Source organism: Mustela nigripes, chromosome 4 (genome assembly GCF_022355385.1).
Source record: "Mustela nigripes isolate SB6536 chromosome 4, MUSNIG.SB6536, whole genome shotgun sequence".
NCBI lineage: Eukaryota > Metazoa > Chordata > Mammalia > Carnivora > Mustelidae > Mustela > Mustela nigripes.
Window position 1 is genome coordinate 52,031,442 of NC_081560.1, and position 20,028 is coordinate 52,051,469.

The window sequence follows — 20,028 nt, forward strand, 5'->3', positions numbered from 1 at the left end:
TAACTGTAGAAATTTCCCAGTTCAAACTGGTGTTTTTAAGCAAAAATATAAAAATCCAGGTCCTCTTTTCCCCAAATCTTAGAAACAACTGTCGGATTGCCACCATAACAAACTGCAGGAAGTTGGAAGCTTAAAACAGATCTATTACCTTACCTTCTGGAAGTCAAAATTCCAGAATGCATCTCACTGGGCCCAAATCAAAGCTGCAGTAGGGAAGGTCTAGAAGAATGTTTTCTTACGTTTTCAGGCTTCCAGAGGCCCCTCCGTATTTCCTGGCTGGCTGGTAACTTGTGTCCATCATTAAAACCAGCAAGAGCCATCTAATCTCTTCTCCCAGGAAATGAGTCTGACCCTGATTCTCCTTCCTTTCGCTCTCACTTATAAAGAAGTTTAGGATTACACTGAGTTCACCTGGGTTATCCAGTTTAATTGCCTTGTCTTAAAGTCAGGTGATTAGCAACCTTATTCCCTCTGCAATCTTAATCCAACCCCCCCACTCCTTGCCATAGAACCTATTCACAAATTCCAGGGGTTAGGATGTAAACATCTTTAGGAGCCAAGATTCTGCTTTATCACGGTTAAACAGCAGATGACTTAACAAAAATTCTGTTTATGAAGAAGCGTTGGTGATGAGAGCAGTCATGGGAAATACCTCTCAAAGATTACAAGACTTGTTGAAACAAAGGCTTTGATATTTGGCAGACCAGAAAAGCAAGAAGAAACTAAAGATAAAGGAATCCGTTCAGAGAGAGAGAAAGCCCATGTGACTGCCTTGTCCTAATGTGGGGTTTTTAACATGTTATAATCAGAGTCATGGTTTTCAGATTTAAGCATTAACAAAGGACTCGGAGACTTCTGTTTGTGTCTGCTTCTTTAGTCTCTCCTGTCTGGGTGCTCTCCACATGAATAAGTAAACTCCCTTGCTTCCAGGTTTATTAAGTTTTAAAATTATTCTTCCACCAAAATATTTTTCCTAGCCTTTCAAGGAAGGAAGAGAAAATGAATCACCAAGGTCAATCTTTTCTGATCACTTCTGAAATCACAAAGTATCAGTGGCTGTTGTATTTTTCAGCCTGATTTTCTACCTGAAGAAACTGGACACTAGATTTTGTCAAAGGAGTTTTCTTCTTCTTTTTTTTTTTTTTTTAAGATTTTATTTATTTGACAGAGATCACAAGTAGGCAGAGAGGCAGGCAGAGAGAGAGAGAGAGAGAGGAGGAAGCAGGCTCCCCGCAGAGCAGAGAGGCCCATGTGGAGCTCGATCCCCAGGTGCCCCATGAAGGGGTTTTCTTTTTGAGTGCTGGCTGCAAACATTCATTTTTTCAGAGAGGGAGGGGGGGGGATAGAGGAGCAGAGGGAGAGAGAGAATCTCAAGCAGACTCCATGCCCAGCGCAGAGCCTGATTCAGGGTTTGATCTCATGACCCCAAGATCATGACCTGAGCTGAAATCAAGAGTCAGATTGAGCCACACAGGCACTCCATGCAAATAATTTGTGACATGACTCTTCTTATGGAGTTATTGGCTCCGTTTGAAATTAAAAAGAGCAGTAGGTGTAGAAACATACGGGTCATCACACTATCGAAGTCCTAGTTTCTCTTTTTGGTGTGACAGGAACATAAGACATGAAAGTTTGTTGTGAACGCAGAAGCAAAGATAAGTATGCCCCTTTGGTGCCCACAGAATAGTGGGACAAAGAAGGGAGAAACAGTATGGGTTTATGAAGGATGAAAGGAAGGAAGGGCCAAAACAGAATTCCGAATGGAAACCTGGCTTCCAGTTTTATGATAATTAGGGATTATCTAGAAATGGTTTAGAATACTGGAGTAAGTGCATTCTGCTTATTCATTGGAGATCAATTCTAAGTCCAGAAAGAAGAAGCTAGAACAGAAACCAAAAGGAATTTTGACTTTAGAAGAAAGGTCACAAAGCCAAAGATAGAACAACATTTTGTATCTTCCCTAAATTCAGTTTCTTCTCAATGAAAATTTTAAACACCTCAGATAGAATTTAATTCAACAAACAAGGGTGGTGTCCACTTTTTTGGGGTAGCCGTTACCCACCAAGGCATGAATGACAATCTGTGACCTCAGAAGATCTCACTGGGAGGGTAAGACATTAACCTCAAACGAATAAAAGCATGAGATGCTATTTGAAGTTTTTTAACCTGGAAATTTTTAAACATCCACAAAAATAAAATGATACCTCCATGTATAGAATAGAAATCAACCATGTATTGAATAGAAATCCATCAAAAATAGAATCAACCTCCATGTACCCATCACTTGCTTCAACCATCATCAATATCTGACCAAGCTTGTTTCATTCATCCTCCTCCCCACACTGTTATCTGCTGGATTATTTTAGAACCAATCTTAACTATCACCGATGTGTGGCATTTAACCTAAATTACGTAGACAGAGCTAAAGGGGTTCAGAGACGAGGAGAGACGAGGCGAGGCCTCTTGAGAAAGTATGAGCTGACTTAGTCTTAACTGCTGAGTTAAGCTGGATGAGTCCAGCATGGGGATGGCACATTCCAAGGAGGAAGGAATAATATGAATAGAGAAAATATTAAAAAAAAAAAAAAGGAAAGAAAGACTTCTGATGCCTGCTACAGTGTGGAGCTTCCTCGCAAGCATTCTGTGAAGTCAAAGAAAGCAGACACAGAGGGTCACGTATTGTGTAATACATCATTTATACTAAATGTCCCAAAGAGGCACCTCCAGAGAGAGGGCAGACTGCTGGTTGCCAGGGTCTGCTGGCAGGAGAGAATGGGGGAAAACTGCTCAGTGGGTATGGGATTTGACTGGGGCATGATGAAAATGGCGGGGAACCAGACAGAGGCTGTGGTGGCACAACATCGTGAAGGTATTAAATCCCTCTCAGTTGTTTACTCTAAAATAGTTGGTGAGGGCGCCTGGGTGGCTCAGTGGGTTAAAGCCTCTGCCTTGGGCTCAGGTCATGATCCCAGGGTCCTGGAATCAAGCCCCACATCGGGCTCTCTGCTCAGCAGGGAGCCTGCTTCCCTTCCTCTCTCTCTGCCTGCCTCTCTACCTACTTGTGATCTGTCAAATAAATAAACAAAATCTTAAAAATATTAAAAAAAATAAAATGGTTGGTGGTATGTTATGTGAATTTCACCTTGATTTAAAAAGTTTTCGTGATTTAAAAGTTTAGGTGTACCAGGGATAGATACAAAGAAGAATAGGGAACCTGGCTTTCTGGGGCTTACAGTCCTGTCAGAGGCAGCAGCCCAGGGAGGAAGCTTAGGTAGGTGCCAAGAGGAGGAATTCTTTAGGGTGCTGTATGTCAAGGCCTGTTCTGTTCCACCTGGGTAGCGCAATTCCATACAAATATTATGTGAGCCACATATGTAATTTAAAATTTCCTACTAGATGCATTAAAAAAGTAAGGAGAAACTGTCAAAATTATTTTAATACTATGCACTATTTAACTCAATATACCTAAAACATCATTTCAGCATGTAATCAATATGTAGCATTATTTTTTTTTAAAACAGCTTTTATTTTTACTTACTTGACAGAGAGAAAGTACGAGCAGGGGGGAGGGGCAGAAGGAGACGGAGAAGCAGACCCCCAGGGGCTGCGCAGGGAGCCCAACACAGGACTGGATCCCAGGACCCCAAAATCATAACCTGAGTAGAAGGCAGACGCCAAACTGACTGAGCCACCGGGCGTCCCAATGTATTACACTATTAACAAGATCTTTTACCTTCTTTTTTCCCTGCAGTCTTTGAAATCCAGTGTTCGCACTTAGAACACGCGTGTCACCCAGGCCAGCGCATTGCGGAGCTCACTGGCCCCCGCGCCCGTGGCTGGTGTAAGGGACAGCACCGCCGGGGAGGGACGGGAGAAGCTTCTCCACGGGGTGCGGCAGGGCCCGGGACTTGTGCGGCTCCAGGCAGAGCAAGTTGCAGGGGGGCGACGGCCCCCAGGGGAGCAGTGCCCGGAGGAGTGGGCGGTCCACAGGCTGTGAGGGTAACGCGCAGCCACAGTGGTGGGTCCAGCCCGATTTTGATGGAAATTGAGTGTTGTAGTGAGTATATTTTAATGTACATGTGGTATTTTTTTTTTTTCCTGACTGATTTCTCAGGAGAGGAGTTAAAGAAGAGTTCGAGCTGTCATTACAAATAATTGATTTAATGACTATTCCTCGCCCCCAACACCCCGACTATCCGACTCCCCGTCTCCAGCTTTCTTTTCAAAGTCGAAATAAATCTTGCAAACCCTGGTTGTAAAACTTGTTCATCTCAACTTAATCATCAGTGTCTTGCTCAAGATAATGTTTCAGTGTTAACCAAGCGCGGAATCTCTCAAGGCAAGGGATTTCAGGAGTGTAAGGTACCCATCAACTTTTTTTAAACTTTGATTTCATTTCAGAATAATTGCAAACACACAGGGGAGTTACAAGAGGAGTACAACTTCTCCGTATACTCCTTACCCAGATTTACCAGTCTTAACATTCTGCTACATGTGTGTGCAAACTTACGTATACTTGTGTGTATAGGCATCTGCATACACATTTCTTCGTGTTTCTATTTTTTTGTGAAACAAATTGCAGATATTATGCTCCTTTACCCTCCTTCTCTTCGGCTGGTATTTCCTGAAATCAAGGGCATCTGTTAACAATAAGTACAGTGCAACTACCAAAATCAGGAAATCTAACATGAACATAATATATACTATCTAATTCCTAGTTCATTTTCAAATCTTTCCTGTTATTCCAGTAACATCCTTTAGAGCAATTCCTCCCTCTCCCGCCCTCCCCCATTCCAGATCCAATCCAAGATCATGCCCTGTATTTAGTTGTCACATCTCTTTAGTCTCACTTAATCTGGAACATTCCCTCAGGCCTTTTTGTCTTTCACATCATTAATATTTGGGAAGACTATTGGCCAATTTTTTTATGGAGCACCCTTCCCTTTGGAGTTGTCCTATGCTTCCTTGTGTTTATGTTCGAGTTATGCATTTTGAGCAGGAATGCCACATAAGTGATAGCACTCCCTTTCCTGCGCATCTTACCTTCTGGTAACTGTTGATCACTTTTGAGTTCTTAAAATTGGAGAGGATATGGTTTATCCAGAAATACATCCAATCTCTTAGCACAGGGCAAGGCATGGGGCTGGTTCTGAAACATCACTGATTGAGGTTTGGAGACCTTATGTCAGGAAGAGAGGCCAGTCAATCTGTCACATGAAATTTATAATGAAATTAAAGTTTCATTCACCTTAAAAGCAGCAAGCTTATTCTGATTTTAACATATATGAGAAAATCCTGAACATGTTTAGAATGTGATGTCACTGAAAATACAAAAATGTAAGGAGACATAGCTCACACACACAAGAACCCTCTCTTTCTTGTTAGAGCAGATCAGTTCTTTTTTTTTTTTTTTTAAGATTTTATTTATTTATTTGATAGAGAGATCACAAGCAGGCAGAGAGGCAGACAGAGAGGGAGGGGGAAGCAAGCTCCCCGCTGAGCAGAGAGCCGGATGTGGGGCTCGATCCCAGGACCCCGAGACCAGGACCTGACCCGAAGGCAGAGGCCCAACCCATGGAGCCACCCAGGCGCCCCGAGCAGATCAGTTTTTACAAGAGGCTAGGTTGCAGAAGTTTCCCAGCTTGCCCTCTTTACCTTCAGCCTTTTCTTAATTCACTGGGTTTGGACGGTTAACACCCTTGCGTGTCTACTTACTGTTCATTCATTCATGCATTCAGCCTGAGGGGGTGCAGTGTGTAGAGGGAGATGGAGAGAGAATCTTAAGGAGGCTCCATGCCTAGCACGGAGCCCACCGGGGGGGCTCAATCTCAGGACCCTGAAATGATGACCAGAGCCGAAACCAAGAGTCGGACACCCAACTGACTGAGCCACCCAGGCACTCACCCCTTTCTTTTATTAATCCTGTGAATTGTAAAGCTTTTCTAGCTTTGTTGCTAAATGGTGTGTATTCATTCATCCTTTATAAAATGAAAGAGGGGGTTTTGCTCAATACCTCTAAATATGGAAATGCAAAAGTAACACAGCTCAGGGCAGACGGCCCAGCTGTACGAAGTAAAGCAGGATGGTATTCTAGAGCCTAAGACCTCTGAGCAGAATCTGATTCAAGGCCCAGCACGACCACAGTCTCACCCTCGCTTCTTCTTGGACCCCCCGGAGCTTCACAGTCACCAATGTTTTAAACATTTAAACATGTTTTGTTGTTCTTTTGACTAATTCCTCACTACCTTCTGACATTAAGAGACATCTACTAAGTCAGGACTAGGCACCGGACTGGTCAAGGCAGCCGCCTTGGTGAAACAAAGTGTTTTATTTGCTGTGTTTAAGTGTGTAATTTCTCATCACACCCCATTCCCTCCAGGTTTCTTGGGTTGGACTGTGTGGGTGGACCTCCTTACTCCTTACAGATCTAAGGCCGGTGGGGCTGTCGGCATAGGACAGGGAGAGGGTGTGGGGACAGACCCCGCCAAAGTCACAGACTGAACAGAAGCTGGGGGACCGTGATATGGAGTCAGCAGAGCAGCCAAATATTTTTAAGAGTATATAAAACCCATGAGATCAGAACTCTCTCTCCATGGAGTTGGCATTTCAGGGTTTCTATCTTTCTTTATTCTTTAAAGACCAATTTTGTTTTATAGTTTTTGAAGATTTTATTTTTTTATTTGACAAAGATTGGGACAGCACAAGCAAGAGGAGCAGCAGGCAGAAGGAGAGGGAGAAGCAGGCTCCCCGGCCATCAAGGAGCCTGATGCGGGCTGATCCCAGGCTTCATCGACTGAACCACCCAGGCGCCCCAGGGTTCCTAGCTTTAAAAGTTGTATTACTTTCCTTGTCAGTCCTTGTTGGACGGTGCCCTCACTTGCCCATCTGCAATGGAGCACAAACAGAACGTGTAGTTCAGGAGTCTGGAGAATCCCAGGAGCCCTCTGTCGGGGCATGCTCCCGGCACCCCAGGCCACAGGCTGGGCCCTAGCTCCTGCCTGTGTGTCCATGTTCAAGTCTTTCTTTAACGCACACCGCCGCAAACTTTGGCTACAAGTCATTACTTAACACTTGCACGTTGTGGTTCTGTTTGATGGCTGTTTCACCATTGCAGACGATGAATCCAGTGATCCTAATGAGCCAGCCGTTAAGAATATGAGGCTTTTGACTCCAGGAAGTCTGCAGGACACTATTGAACCCACGAGTATGAAGCGGCAGAAGGGTCCTGACTGGGGAACATTGCATTTGAAGAGAAAAGGCCAAGCAGAGGGGTGGTTGGGTTGTGCAGTCTGTTGGGCATCTGACTCTTGGTTTTGGCTTGGGTCCTATCTCAGGGTTGTGAGAGCCAGCTTTGTGTCCACCGCCTACCCGCCCTGCTGGTATGCTCTCTCTCCCTCTCAAATAAATAAATCTCAAAAAAAGAAAAGAGAAAAAAGAAAAAAGGAAAGAAAAAAAGACGTAAAGAAAAGAAGAGAAAAGAACAAAACAAGCAGAGCTTGTAAAAGCTACTCAGCTGACTTTGGCCCTTCTGTGGTTTGAAAACCATCTGAAACTATTTGGGAAAGTTATGCTATTTTAAAACAAGTTATAGTCTCAGGAAAGATTGGAATTAAGCTACTGCTTGGTTCTGCTCACAAGAAAGCATTCACATTTCTGGGTTGCCTTGCCAAAGTAAAAAAAAAAAAATCAGCGTCCCCATGAGCCTTGGGGCAGACGCTATTTATTGCCTACCCTAAAGCCATTCTCTGATTCCTCCTTCCCTGAGGCTGTCTGAGTTCTGGGGTTATCTCTAGTTCTCCAAGACCAGGGGGTCTAGCACTGTGATCGGCTTCTGCCTCAGACCATGAGGGGACGTCTGCTGGGGAGCCTCAGGGACTATTTTCTTCTCCCTAAGAGAGCATCCTAGGTTGAGTTCTTTGTTTACAGACACAGAAATTTGTATTTTGCCTATTGTTAAAGTGTCACAGAATATTCTTTTTTTCCTCAACCATTTAAAGATATAAAAACCTTTCTTAGCAGACTGTACTAAACTAGAAGACAGGCTGGATTTGGCCCATGGGCCGTAGATTACTGACCCCTGTGCTGTGCAAAGGGGGTGCCTACAAAAGAGAAATATTTTTGAGTTACAGGAAGGGAAAACTAAAAGTAGGGAAAAGACCGGCTTTAAAGGTTCGTTGTTCTTCTGGTTTTGTCCTGACACAAAAGAAAACCTCTGGGCGGTTGCGAAGGGCTAAGCGATAGGAAGAGGATTGAGTAGAAATGTTCAAGGACTTTTATGTTCTTGAACTGTGGTTGAAGAAGGTCTCCCGAGGGCCCCGGCCACTGAGATATTTACCCACACCTTCTTTTACTAATCCTGTTCTTTCAGCTTTTGGATTTTGGTCTTTTTTTTTTTTTTTTAAGATTTTATTTATTTATTTGACAGACAGAGATCACAAGTAGGCAGAGAGGCAGGCAGAGAGAGAGAGAGAGAGGGAAGCAGGCTTCCTGCGGAGCAGGGAGCCCGATGCGGGACTCGATCCCAGGACCCTGAGATCATGACCCGAGCCGAAGGCAGCAGCCCAAACCACTGAGCCACCCAGGCGCCCCAGATTTTGGTCTTTAATAGCGCTACAGTTCACTTTGCATGCAGTGTTAGGTGAGTCCATTTTTTTTTTTTTTTTTTAATCCGTGTAGTAGCAAGATTTCCCAAAACCATCTTTGGAGAAACCCCCTTTTCCCCCATATTGTTGTGGAGGATGGTTGGGGGCAACCTGGCTTTCTGTCCCCCGGGGAAGGGGAGCATCAAGTATCAGGGTACGCACCCCGCGTACCAGGCAGCTCCGCGAAGCCTTCAAGTCCTCCTAGCCACAGGAATCTTAAGACTGTAGGGAAGAGGTACAGGCAACATGTCACGTAATGGAAGAACACGTGCATTCACCAGCGCACCTCCTTTACCAAACACCGGGAAACCAAGAGTCACCTTAAACACAGAACAGTGGGTAGGGGACTATGGTAGTGAGGGAAGTGACTAAGAGAATACAGAAATAACTAAATAAAGCAAGGGAACAGACATGTGGAGATTAATGCTAATTATATACCTCAAAAGGAGGGATAAAATTAACTCTATTTATATAGGTTAATATTTTTTTAAAAAAGTAATGAGCATCTCGAGAAACCAGATCTGGTTCATGTTGTGACCTGGAGTTTCCTGATCATGCCTGCCTTCCAAGTGAAAGTTTGCTAATCTGTCACGCCACAGCACGGCAGCTTCTCCTAGGTGGAGTGGCGGGCCACTTGATGAATGAAAAAATGCCAGAGGTTTTTTTTTTTTTTTGTGAAGCAAGGGTAAGCATTAGGAAGCAACAGTGCGAGGAAGGATTGGAGAAGTGCTACGGGAGGACATCCTGGCAGGACTGTGAGGCCAGAGAGAGACAGAGAGTGATCATTGATATCAGTGACAGTGCTGACTGCTTTTCATACACTAGGCCGAAGTCTAAGTATTTTACATCCTCATAGCAACCTGCCTGGGGTAGGTTTTTGTTTTTGTTTTGCTTTAGAGAGGGAAGGGGGCATGGGGTGGAGGGAGAGAGAGAGAGGGAGGGCATCTCCAGCAGACTCCCCGCTGAGCGCGGAGCCCACTGCAGGGCTAGATCTCAAAATTCTGAGATCACACACCTGAGCCGAAATCACGAGTCCAAGGTTTAACCCATGAGCCACCCAGGCACCCCTGGAGTAGGTACTTTAAGTGTTCTGATTTTTCAGAGGAGAAGACTAGGGCGCAGAGAGGTGAAGTAATTGGTCCAAGATCGCACAGCTATAAGTGTTGGAACTGGAATTTGAACCCTCGTCGTCTGATTCCAGAATCTGTCACCGAATCCTCTCCCTGCCCTGAGGGTTTCACTCTGTCACCTGCAGCACGTACGCTGTTGGTATTAGCAGATTAATTATAAAAGGCTTAATTTGTTGAAAAATATGGAGGCAGTCAGTATTACAAGGAACAATATGCAGATGATTTTTTTTTTTTTGCTTTAACTCTTTCTTCAAAAAGACTTGTTCTGTGGCTTTATTTTTCAATAAATTAATATACCAAGTAAAAAAAATAGAGAGGGCCATGTTCTCTGCTGGTGTCACAAAGATACTGTGAAGGGTCCCCCTACCTGGGCCGGGATATTGAGAATGAAGATGGTGAGAGGAGTCCCTTTTGACGGAGTTACAAATTGGACAAGTTAACAGGTTAGCTGGAGCTTTTAATCTCGAATTTTATCATTTATAACTTAGTCCCTGGAAAAGATGTGGCATGGCTTCATTAGTCTTGGAAATAAATGATTGCATTTTACACAAGCAAACAGATAAAAATACTGCCAGTGAGCAGAATAAAATGTAGAGAGGAAAAAAAAAAAAATGATTCGAATAATGCCAGGGAGTGGTATACAAGGGAAAGTTAAAGATTCTTGTGTTCAGGGCGCTCCAGCGTTAAATTGATCTTTCAGGCCAATGTTTTGGAGTGTGTTCAAACCCAGAAAAAAGAGCGACATTCTTCATTAGCTGGAGATAACAAGAGGCATTTTCAGTGGGATTTAATGCTGCGAGAGACTGCAGCAAGCATGGAAATAATTGGGAGTCTGAACTCATTGAACTGATTTGTGCTGTTTACTGGTGTTCAAAAATAAAAAGACCCCATTGATTCAAGTTCTCTGCCCCTGAATCCTTTCATCAAGTGTGCAAGGAATTGGCATGACGCTCAAGGCCAAAAAGAGTGACACCATGAGAAAGAGACGCGTAAAGGAAGTGGACTTTTCTGGCAGGAACACCTCCGAGCCTGTGAAAGGGAACAGTGAGCGTCTGTGGGGCCAGGCCAGGGGCCACAGCTGTCAGATGGGGCCTGAGTGGAACACGTGGCTTCTGCCGAAGGAATGGGGTTTCTGAGAAAGAATGAAGGCCCCGGCCGAGGTGGCGGAGGAGAGCTCAGAATGGTGAAAAAGACAGCTGGGGTTGGCACCAGGAGAGGACCCCGGCCTCCTGAAAGGCGGCCCTACTGCGAATAAGGGCCATTGTTCCGGGACACTTCAGCCCCAGGGCCTCGAGCAGACCTGCTGCGGAGGTGCCTGTCCCTCCGGGTCAGCTCTCACCAGACTCCGAGACATGCAGGGCTGCAGTTTAAAGCTTAATCACACTTTTAAGAGGAGAGAAAGATGAGAATATTATTTATTTATTTATTTGAGAAAGAGAGAGAAAGCTCGAGTGAGAGGCAGAATTAGAAAGGGAGAAGGAGACTCCCCACTGAACAGGGAGCCTGATGCGGGACTCGATCCCAGGACCCTGAGATCATGACCTGAGCCAAAGGCAGACCCTTAACCAACAGAGCCACCGAGGCGCCCCTGAAAATATTTAATAGGTACATCCTTCAGAAACACAGCAGGACAAAATGGGACACCTTCGTAAGTGAGACAAACTGAAGCAACAATTAGGAAACCACCTGAAGAAGGAGGAGGCGGGGAGGAGGGAAGGGAAGCGAGATTTAAGCCTGACCTCTTTCTAAGCACACGTGTCTACAGGAAATATGCTCACATTCTATTATGGGAAATTTCAGACTCCAGTGTCTTCTTCCAAGCTCGTGTGGTCATAGCAGAACTTAGTCCCTGCAGTTACAGGACGGAGGTTCTCGGGCTTGCTGGCCCGCTGCTGTCCCGGTTCTCTGCTGCTCTTGGTAGCAACAGCTCCCGGAAAGCGCGTACAAATTTAGTGCACCCACCACCTCTCCTCCCATTCTGAAACCACCCACAACCTCCTCCTTCCTTCTGAAACCATTTCGTTCAGGGTTTTTACCCCACCATTGTGTTGGAACAGCTCTTATCGAGGTCACCATGACCTCCATATTGTCAAATCCAATGGTCCATTCTGAGTTTTCCTCTTATTTTACCTAACGGCATCATCAAACACAACCGATCCCCTTCCTCCTCGATGTACCATCTTCTCTTGGACTCTAGGACCCCACCCCCTCCTGTCCTCTCCCTCCTTCACAATCCTTTTTGCTGGTTCCTTCCCAACTCCTTGACCCCTAGCTGTCACAGAGCTTCAATCCTCTGCTTGTGTGTATGTACCCTTGGTTGAGCCCATCTACTCCCATGGCTTTTTTTTTTTTTTTAAGATTTTTATTTATTTATTTGACAGAGAGAGAAAGAGAGAGAGAGAGCATAAGCAGGGAGGAGCAGCAGAGGGAGAGGGAGAAGGAGACTTCTCACTGAGCAGGGAGCCTGATGCGGGACTTGATCCTAGGGCCCTGAGATCAGGACCTGAGTCTAAGGCAGCCACTTAACCGACTGAGGCACCCAGGTGCCCCCACTCCCATGGTTTTAAAGGCCTGGTGCATGTTGATGACTCCAAATGATCTCCAGTCTGGTCCTTTGTGCTAAACTTCAGACACATAAATAACAATAACTGAATAATAGTAATAGTAATAATAATAATAATAATAATAATAATAAAAATAGCAACAACAAAAAAACTAATAAGATAAACAGTGTATTGTGTATTTATATTTGCTATATTATTCATTAAAATGATAATTAGGAATTAAAATAATAATTCTTATATAGCAAAAGCAAACATATATACAGTGCTTATTTTGCGATAGGTACTGTTTTAAACACTTTATAAATATTAACTCATTTACTGTGCCCTCCTCATTTTCTCCAGGTTTTCACAAGGATGTCCATCCTGCCCAGGGCGGACTTCATAGGTGTGTGACTTGGGCAGTCCCACAGGCTCCACCCTTACAAGGGCCCTGTGGTTGTTTTACAGCTCTGCTGTCGCCATCTTGAAAGTCTTAATTTTTAAACAAGGGGTCTTGTGTTTTCGTTTTCCATTCGGCCCACACATGATGTAGCCAGTCCTCATCCTGCCCCCAGCCAGGGAGCACACAGCACTGTGGTTTGGAAGAGCCACATCCTAAGCTGGTTCAGGGAGGCCTTCACTGAACCTGTTGATGCTGAAAGGTTTGCAGAACTGGCTCAGAGGTGCTATCTGACTGCTGCACCAGGCCCTCCAAAACCCACACAGGGATTAAGCTAACCAGCTGAGATGTGTTCCCAAAGAGCGTAGTTTTGGTTCCCTGTAGCACTGGTTTCCAACGCTCGCTTTGGCCTGAGGCCCCCTCTGATTATGGATGTGGTACAAAACAGCCCTGTGAGGCCACTCCGGGGCATGCCAGACAAATTATTGAGGACCCCATTGGCCGCATCACACATACACCAAAACCTTCTTTTTGGTCTCAGCACATGGGATGGTTAGCCTTCTCCTGAGCAGTAGTTTGTGTTCTATTTTTAGAAAAAATGGTAGGGTCGCCATGGACCAGTTATGTCACTGTTCCCTTCGCTGTCCTGCTGCGAGGAAGCTGAGCCACCCACCCGGCTACCACCGCTCTACATTGTAATGACAGGCCTCATTCTTGGCTCTACTTTATCTTTCCCGCCCCCATGTTCCTTTGGGCTCATTTTCCTCATCTATAGAGGTTTTATCTTACTGTATGTATTTTTATAAGTCCTTTCATACCCTGTCTAGAAAAAAGTTACAACTCAATAACTTAAATGACAACTGTTGAAATAAATCAAATCCTGTAAGATCAAGTGCCCTCTTCTCATAAAATTTCTTGAAGCTAAAAAGATTTTTCTGGACCTGCTCACTTAAGCAGTATCATTCACAAGAACATTCTGGCACAACAGTGACCCGGGTAGTCCCATGGAGTCATGGGATTTGCTGTGTGCAGGCCCGAGCCTGGTGCGGAAAGGCTGCCAGACCAACAAGCCCGTGACACTGAGTCAGCTGTTCGGGGCCCCCGGGGAGAAAATCACTGCCACCCTCTTCCTCTTTCTCAAAAGTAAAACAAATCCAAATCAGCTCACTGGCCACTGACCAGATAAATGCCTAATGGCCTTCTTTGAGCGCCAGACACATTTAGTGCAGCAGGTGGGTTCTGCCTTGCTGCACCAGCCATGCAGGAAGGCGGTGCACAGGAAGCCAGCCACCGGGCTAACTGACCCGGCCTCTGGGAGCTTATTCACACTATCGATGGAGGAAGGACAGGTGAGGGTCAGGCATCACATTAGTGAGCTCTGATGAAACACCATGATGTTTTAGGCAGCATGAGGCAGACCAGGGTCCTCAGCTTCATTCCTGTATCACTTTCGGGGATTTTCTCATATCTTTGTACTTTATTTAAAAATATATATTTGGGGCGCCTGGGTGGCTCAGTGGGTTAAAGCCTCTGCCTTCGGCTCGGGTCGTGATCTCAGGGTTCTGGAATCGAGCCCCATGTCAGGCTCTCTGCTCAGCAGGGAGCCTGCTTCCCTTCCTCTCTCTCTGCCTGCCTCTCTGCCTACTTGTGATCCCTGTCAAATAAACAAATAAAATCTTTAAAATATATATTATATATAATATATATTTTATTTTATTTTTTTATTTTTTTATTTTAGAATTTTATTTATTTATTTGACATAGAGAGATCACAAGTAGGCAGAGAGGCAGGCAGAGAGAGAGGAAGGGAAGCAGGCCCCTGCGGAGCAGAGAGCCCGATGTGGGACTCGATCCCAGGACCCTGAGATCATGACCTGAGACGAAGGCAGTGGCTTAACCCACTGAGCCACCCAGGCGCCCTATAATATATATTTTAATTTACTTTTTTGAGAGAGAGCACGCACAAGCAGGGGGTGTGGCAGGAGAAGCAAGCTCTCCGCTGAGCAGGGACCCAACACTGGGCTTGATCCCAGGACCCTGGGATCATGACCTGAGCTGCAGGCAGACATTTAACCAACTGAGCCACCCAGGTGTCCTATATATGTGTACTTTTATTACAGTTTTTACTTGATATTTATCTTTGAATCTATGTCAATACTTTAATCTCCTCCTAAGTGATAGTACTCCAAATGTCGGATTTTGATATTCTAGTTTTGTTTTTTCTCTCTATAGAAAGACAATTTACTGTTACCTATTATAAAATAAATATAGGGTGCCTGGGTGGTTCAGTGGGTTAAAGGCCCTGCCTTCAGCCCAGGTCATGATCTCAGGGTCCTAGGATCAAGCCTCGAATTGGGCTCTCTGCTCAGCAGGGAGCCTGCTTCCTGCCCCCACCCCCTGCCTCTCTGCCGACTTGTGATCTCTGTCAAATAAATAGATAAAATAAAATCTTATAAAAAATAAATATTGAAAACTTGTTGAAATAAAACGGATGTGTTCGTTTACCTTCTAAAGTCATCTCATGTACCCCCAGTGGTAGGCATGGCCCACCAGGGACACTCTGAAGGAGAAACTAAACCCAGGTCTCATAGGGCTGCCCAGAACAGCGTTGGCTTCGGTGGGATCTGGGGGGAGCAGAGAACCTGTACTTTAAGTGCCATATATACTTACAGATATTATTATAGACTTAAAAAAATTGGGCTTTGGGAAACCAAAATAATCACAAGTTAGGATCCATAACTTGTACACCTTCCCTGCCTCTGTTTCGAGGCTTCTTTGGATAAAATTGTATTTAAGATAAATGTGTTTATTAATGCCAATAGTGCATGCAGCATTTGTGGATCCCTTTAGAAACAATGCTGGCAGTTACAGCAAGTTCTTTCTATATTTTAGAAGTAGTACTTGTTCATTCAGTTTACCAAGCCCCAGTAAAGGACAGTTTTGTTATGAAGTATCAGCAAATGTGGCCAGCAGGAAGACCGTATTCCAGGGTGGGCTGGGGCTTCCTCTGGGAGGCCCCGGGGAGCTGAGCACGCTAGAAGAGGGGTGAAAATCCCAACAAAGAGAGGCTGGAGAGAGAATATTTTAGGGCTGCATTTTCACTCCATGGTGGGCACGGGGGAGAGGGAGGAGGAAGAGGACCTCTATTGTAAGGGTTGGCAAATGGGGCCGGTGGTGTTTTGTCATGGCAGAGGTGAGGATGTGAAAGCAAAAGAGAAAAAAGTTGGAAAAATAAATTTCCTGCAAGGTCAAGTAAGAGAAATTTTATCAGCAACAAAACAAGGATGGGAAGTGTAATTGGGTATTAACTGGAGACCTGGTCAATGGCAGAGTTGGGAGATAGAACTTCAAAACTGAGACTAGCTGGCCAGGAGAGCTTTGGGATTATTATTATTATTATTATTATTATTTTTAAATTGGATCTCAGAAGCAGAAAGGACACACGACGTACTTCTGAGAGAAGCTGCGTTCGTTTAGCCAGAAGTGCTGATTCATGGCTTCAGGTTGGTGGGTTGGCATTGTGGGACACACAGGCCATTCCCCACAAAGCCCAAGGACCAAAACAGAGGCTGAGAAGTCAGGCATTGGTCTGGGGGCAAGGTCACCTCTTTGGGGTTGGAGGTTGGAGGGTCATGGTAGTGGCTCTTCCTATGGTTTTGGTCATAGCAGCAAAAGTAAAGAAATTGGAAATTTCAAGATTTTTGCCAATTCTTTTGAAGTGTTATGGTGGGAGCAGAGGCAGAGCAGATTAGGAGAAAGTTCCCCCATCACCTCTACCAAGTTGATTCAGAGAGATTAGAAGGTAAGTGGTGCTTTCACAGAAATTTGAAGCACTTTTTTTCCTTCTAATTTTAGGGGAAGCTTCATAGAGCCCTTCTATTGACAGCTGGATTACATTTGGAGATCTGAAGACAATGAAGAAAATATCTAGACATTGCAGCCTCCAAGGTCCCCTCTCCCTTCCTCTTCCTTAGAGCGGTCACAGGAATATACATTGTGACATGGTGGTGGTGTGATGGAAAGTTCCTTAAAAGCATGAAAAGCACAAATCAGCAGTCATGTGCTTGAAGAGGTTGATAAAGAAAGAACTGTGTGATTTGAGTGTGTATGTTTGTGGGCAAGGTCCTAGAATGTGCATCTTGTGCAAGCCTGTGTTAGGAAATAGCTAGAAAACTCCAAATGTCCTTCAGAAAAGGAGAGGTGAAATAAATTATGACACATTCATGCAATGGAATATTGCACCACTGTTAAAAAGGAGGGGTTAGATCTTTGTTTCAGAGTTTGGTCAGATCATCAGAAGAGACTCTGCGTATTCAGTGACTGACCCAGGGTGGGCACATACCTTTGATCAGAGCCAGGGAGAGGCAGTGAGGATTTTGTTGGGAATCCTGGGAAAGTGCCCCTTTTTCTTCACTAACTCTCTAAGAGACATGGAGTCTGGAGCTGCTGCAGGAATGTGGTCAGTGGAAAAAGGGAGCCCAGACGCCTAACGGGTGCTGAGAACTTAGCAAGGACAGTTTCAGTGGAATAAGGGGTGAGACAAATTGAAAAGGGTTGAACAGTGAGGTGAGAATGGGTCAAGGAGGAGAGTGGTCAAGTGAAACAAGATTTGGAGAAATGTGGCCTTTACAGGAAACAGAGAGCTTGGGTGGTGGTTTTGAAGACCAAGAGCATTTTGCAATGGTTTTTCCCCAGCAGACAGGTGCTATAACATGTGTGATGTTTATGGGGGAGTCCGCAAAGGGGAAGAACAGGTGACTTAGGAGGAGAGTAGGCAATTGGTAGTGTCCCCATAGCATGTGTGAAGGGCAGGCTTTGGAGTACAGAAGAGAAGGACCACTGTCTTGTCTGAGGCTTCTAATTTCTCAGTGAAGGATGAAGAGGGTCATTTTTTGAGAGAGAAAAGACAGGTTTGATGGTGTAGAAAAGGTATAGAAAAACCAGGGGGCAGCTGGCTGGCTCAGTCAGTGGACCATGAGACTTGATCTCAGGGTGGCAAAGGGAGCCCCATGTTGAGTGTAGAGAGGAAGGAAGGAAGGAAGGAAGGAAGAAATGGAGGGAGGGAGGGAGGAGGAAACAAAGAAACAGAGAGGAGAGAAAGAAAGGGAGAAAAGCTTAGGTGGGAGCAGTGGATGAGCCGCCTGGAGGAACTTTGTGGCTTTCTGTTTAAGGTCATGACTTCGCAGCATAGCTTTCCATAGCAGCCCCACAGCTCTGCGGGTGTGCTCGTCATGGCAGACAGCCTCCCAGGTCTCAGGCTGGCAGGAAAGTGCCTGGAGGAAGGGATATGGAGGAGTTGCAGTTATGGACCTTCAAGAGTGGTTGGACTGATGTGCTGTGGACTCTAAGCTAGAAGAAGAAACAGATGAGGCCAGGAGGCGCCACAGTCACTTGGGGATAGACCCCCCCCACCCCCCATAGTTTCATTTTCCTTTCCCATTTGTCCATTTCCATCTCAAATTTGGCTTGTTAGAAGCTGCTTGGCTGGCGAGAAAGCTGGAGCTATTTCTTAGAACCACCTCTCTCTACTTCTGCCCCCATGGGTGAGCTAGGTAGTAATTTCCATTAATAATTTTTTTTCTGTGTGTTTTGATGAGATACGTCTCTCTGGTCAATGACAGACTTGTACATTCAGCCATCAAACATCATGGAAGCCTATCTAAAGGACAGATGACAGCTTCAGAACACTTGGAAATCCTCATCTTTCTAATTTTGATGGAAAAAAACCCAACAAGATCTGCAGCGTTGTCCATGCAGTAGTGGTCCAGGAGGCTCCCTGGAAGGGATTGATGGGAACATTGCTGATCTAGACCCCAGTCCTAATTGCTCTTATTGCTGTATATATTCATGACAATAAATTCACTACCTTTGAAATGTAAGTAGGCTATGTCTTCTGTTTCAGGACCTACATGGTGGGGAGGATGGAAGGACAGGAGGGGATTAATCAGTAAGACATTTCAACGATCAATCTAATGAAGTCTATAAAAATAAAAACTATTTAAAAATAAATAAAATAGGGGCGCCTGGGTGGCTCAGTGGGTTAAGCCGCTGCCTTCGGCTCGGGTCATGATCTCGGAGTCCTGGGATCGAGTCCCGCATCGGGCTCTCTGCTCAGCGGGGAGCCTGCTTCCTCCTCTCTGCCTGCCTCTCTGCCTGCTTGTGATCTCTCTCTGTCAAATAAATAAATAAAATCTTTAAAAATAAATAAATAAATAAATAAATAAATAAAATAAAAACTATCCATATTTTCAACTCAGCATTTCCACTTTTAAAAAACATTCGCACAATAGTGAAAAGATATATGTTCTAGTATATTCTATTGAAGCATTGTTGGCCATGACTAGAGGCATAGTTAAATAAATTAAGCAATGGACATACAATGGAATCCTCCCTTTAAAAACAGTGAGGGGCATCTGGGTGGCTCAGTGGGTTAAAGCCTCTGCCTTCGGCTCAGGTCATGATCTCAGGGTCCTGGGATTGAGCCCCACATAGGGTTCTCTGCTCAGCGGGGAGCCTGCTTCCCCCCCACCACCTCTCTCTGCCTGCCTCTCTGCCTACTTGTGACATTGGTCAAGTAAATAAATAAAATCTTTTTTTTTTTTTTTAAATTAGAAACAGTGAGGTAAACCTATACATGCTGATTTGGAAGATTCTTCAAAACATTTTGTTAGGTGACAAGATGAAACATAGTATGATAACACTGATAATAACTATTAGAATGTGTATAAAGATGAAAATGAGAGAATCATGCACAATAATGTTAAAGACAATGCCATTGGGAGGGTGGAGAATAATTTTCATTTTATGAGTTTCTATGTGGCTTAAATTCTCTGTCATGACCAAGCATTATTTTTCTCACTAATGGAATTACTAAGCATAATTTCCCTGCTAAGGATGTTATATTCATTACTGATCCACACAGTCACTGGGTGGGGGATAGTGCCTGTTCTGCAGATAAAAGGATTGGAAAAGTTAACCTGCCCAAGTTCTCCCAGTAAGTAAAGATTCTTTATCGAAAGAGACAAAGAAGCTTTTCAAACTCTATATAATGAAGTTAATATAATCTTCCTGGACTCAGCTGATTTCTGTTTAGAGGGTCACTTCTTACTGCTTTGATTATTTCTTCTTCCACTGTGATTTCACTTCTGTCTCAAAACTATTAAAATTCTGGGACGCCTGGGTGGCTCAGTTGGTTAAGCAGCTGCCTTTGGCTCAGGTCATGATCCCGGCGTCCTGGGATCGAGTCCCCCATCGGGCTCCTTGCTCATCGGGGAGCCTGCTTCCCCCTCTGCCTCTGCCTGCCATTCTGTCTGC

At 44.7% G+C, this 20,028-nt stretch overlaps 1 long non-coding RNA gene across 1 annotated transcript; it reads left to right on the forward strand.

Moving 5' to 3' along the window:
* Positions 1 to 13,623: 13,623 nt before the first annotated feature.
* LOC132015021 (uncharacterized) lies at positions 13,624 to 18,518 on the forward strand. The gene is made up of 3 exons (XR_009403524.1): positions 13,624 to 14,064; positions 16,570 to 16,662; positions 18,336 to 18,518. It is a non-coding gene; the product is annotated as an uncharacterized LOC132015021 (long non-coding RNA).
* The last annotated feature ends 1,510 nt before the right edge of the window (positions 18,519 to 20,028 follow it).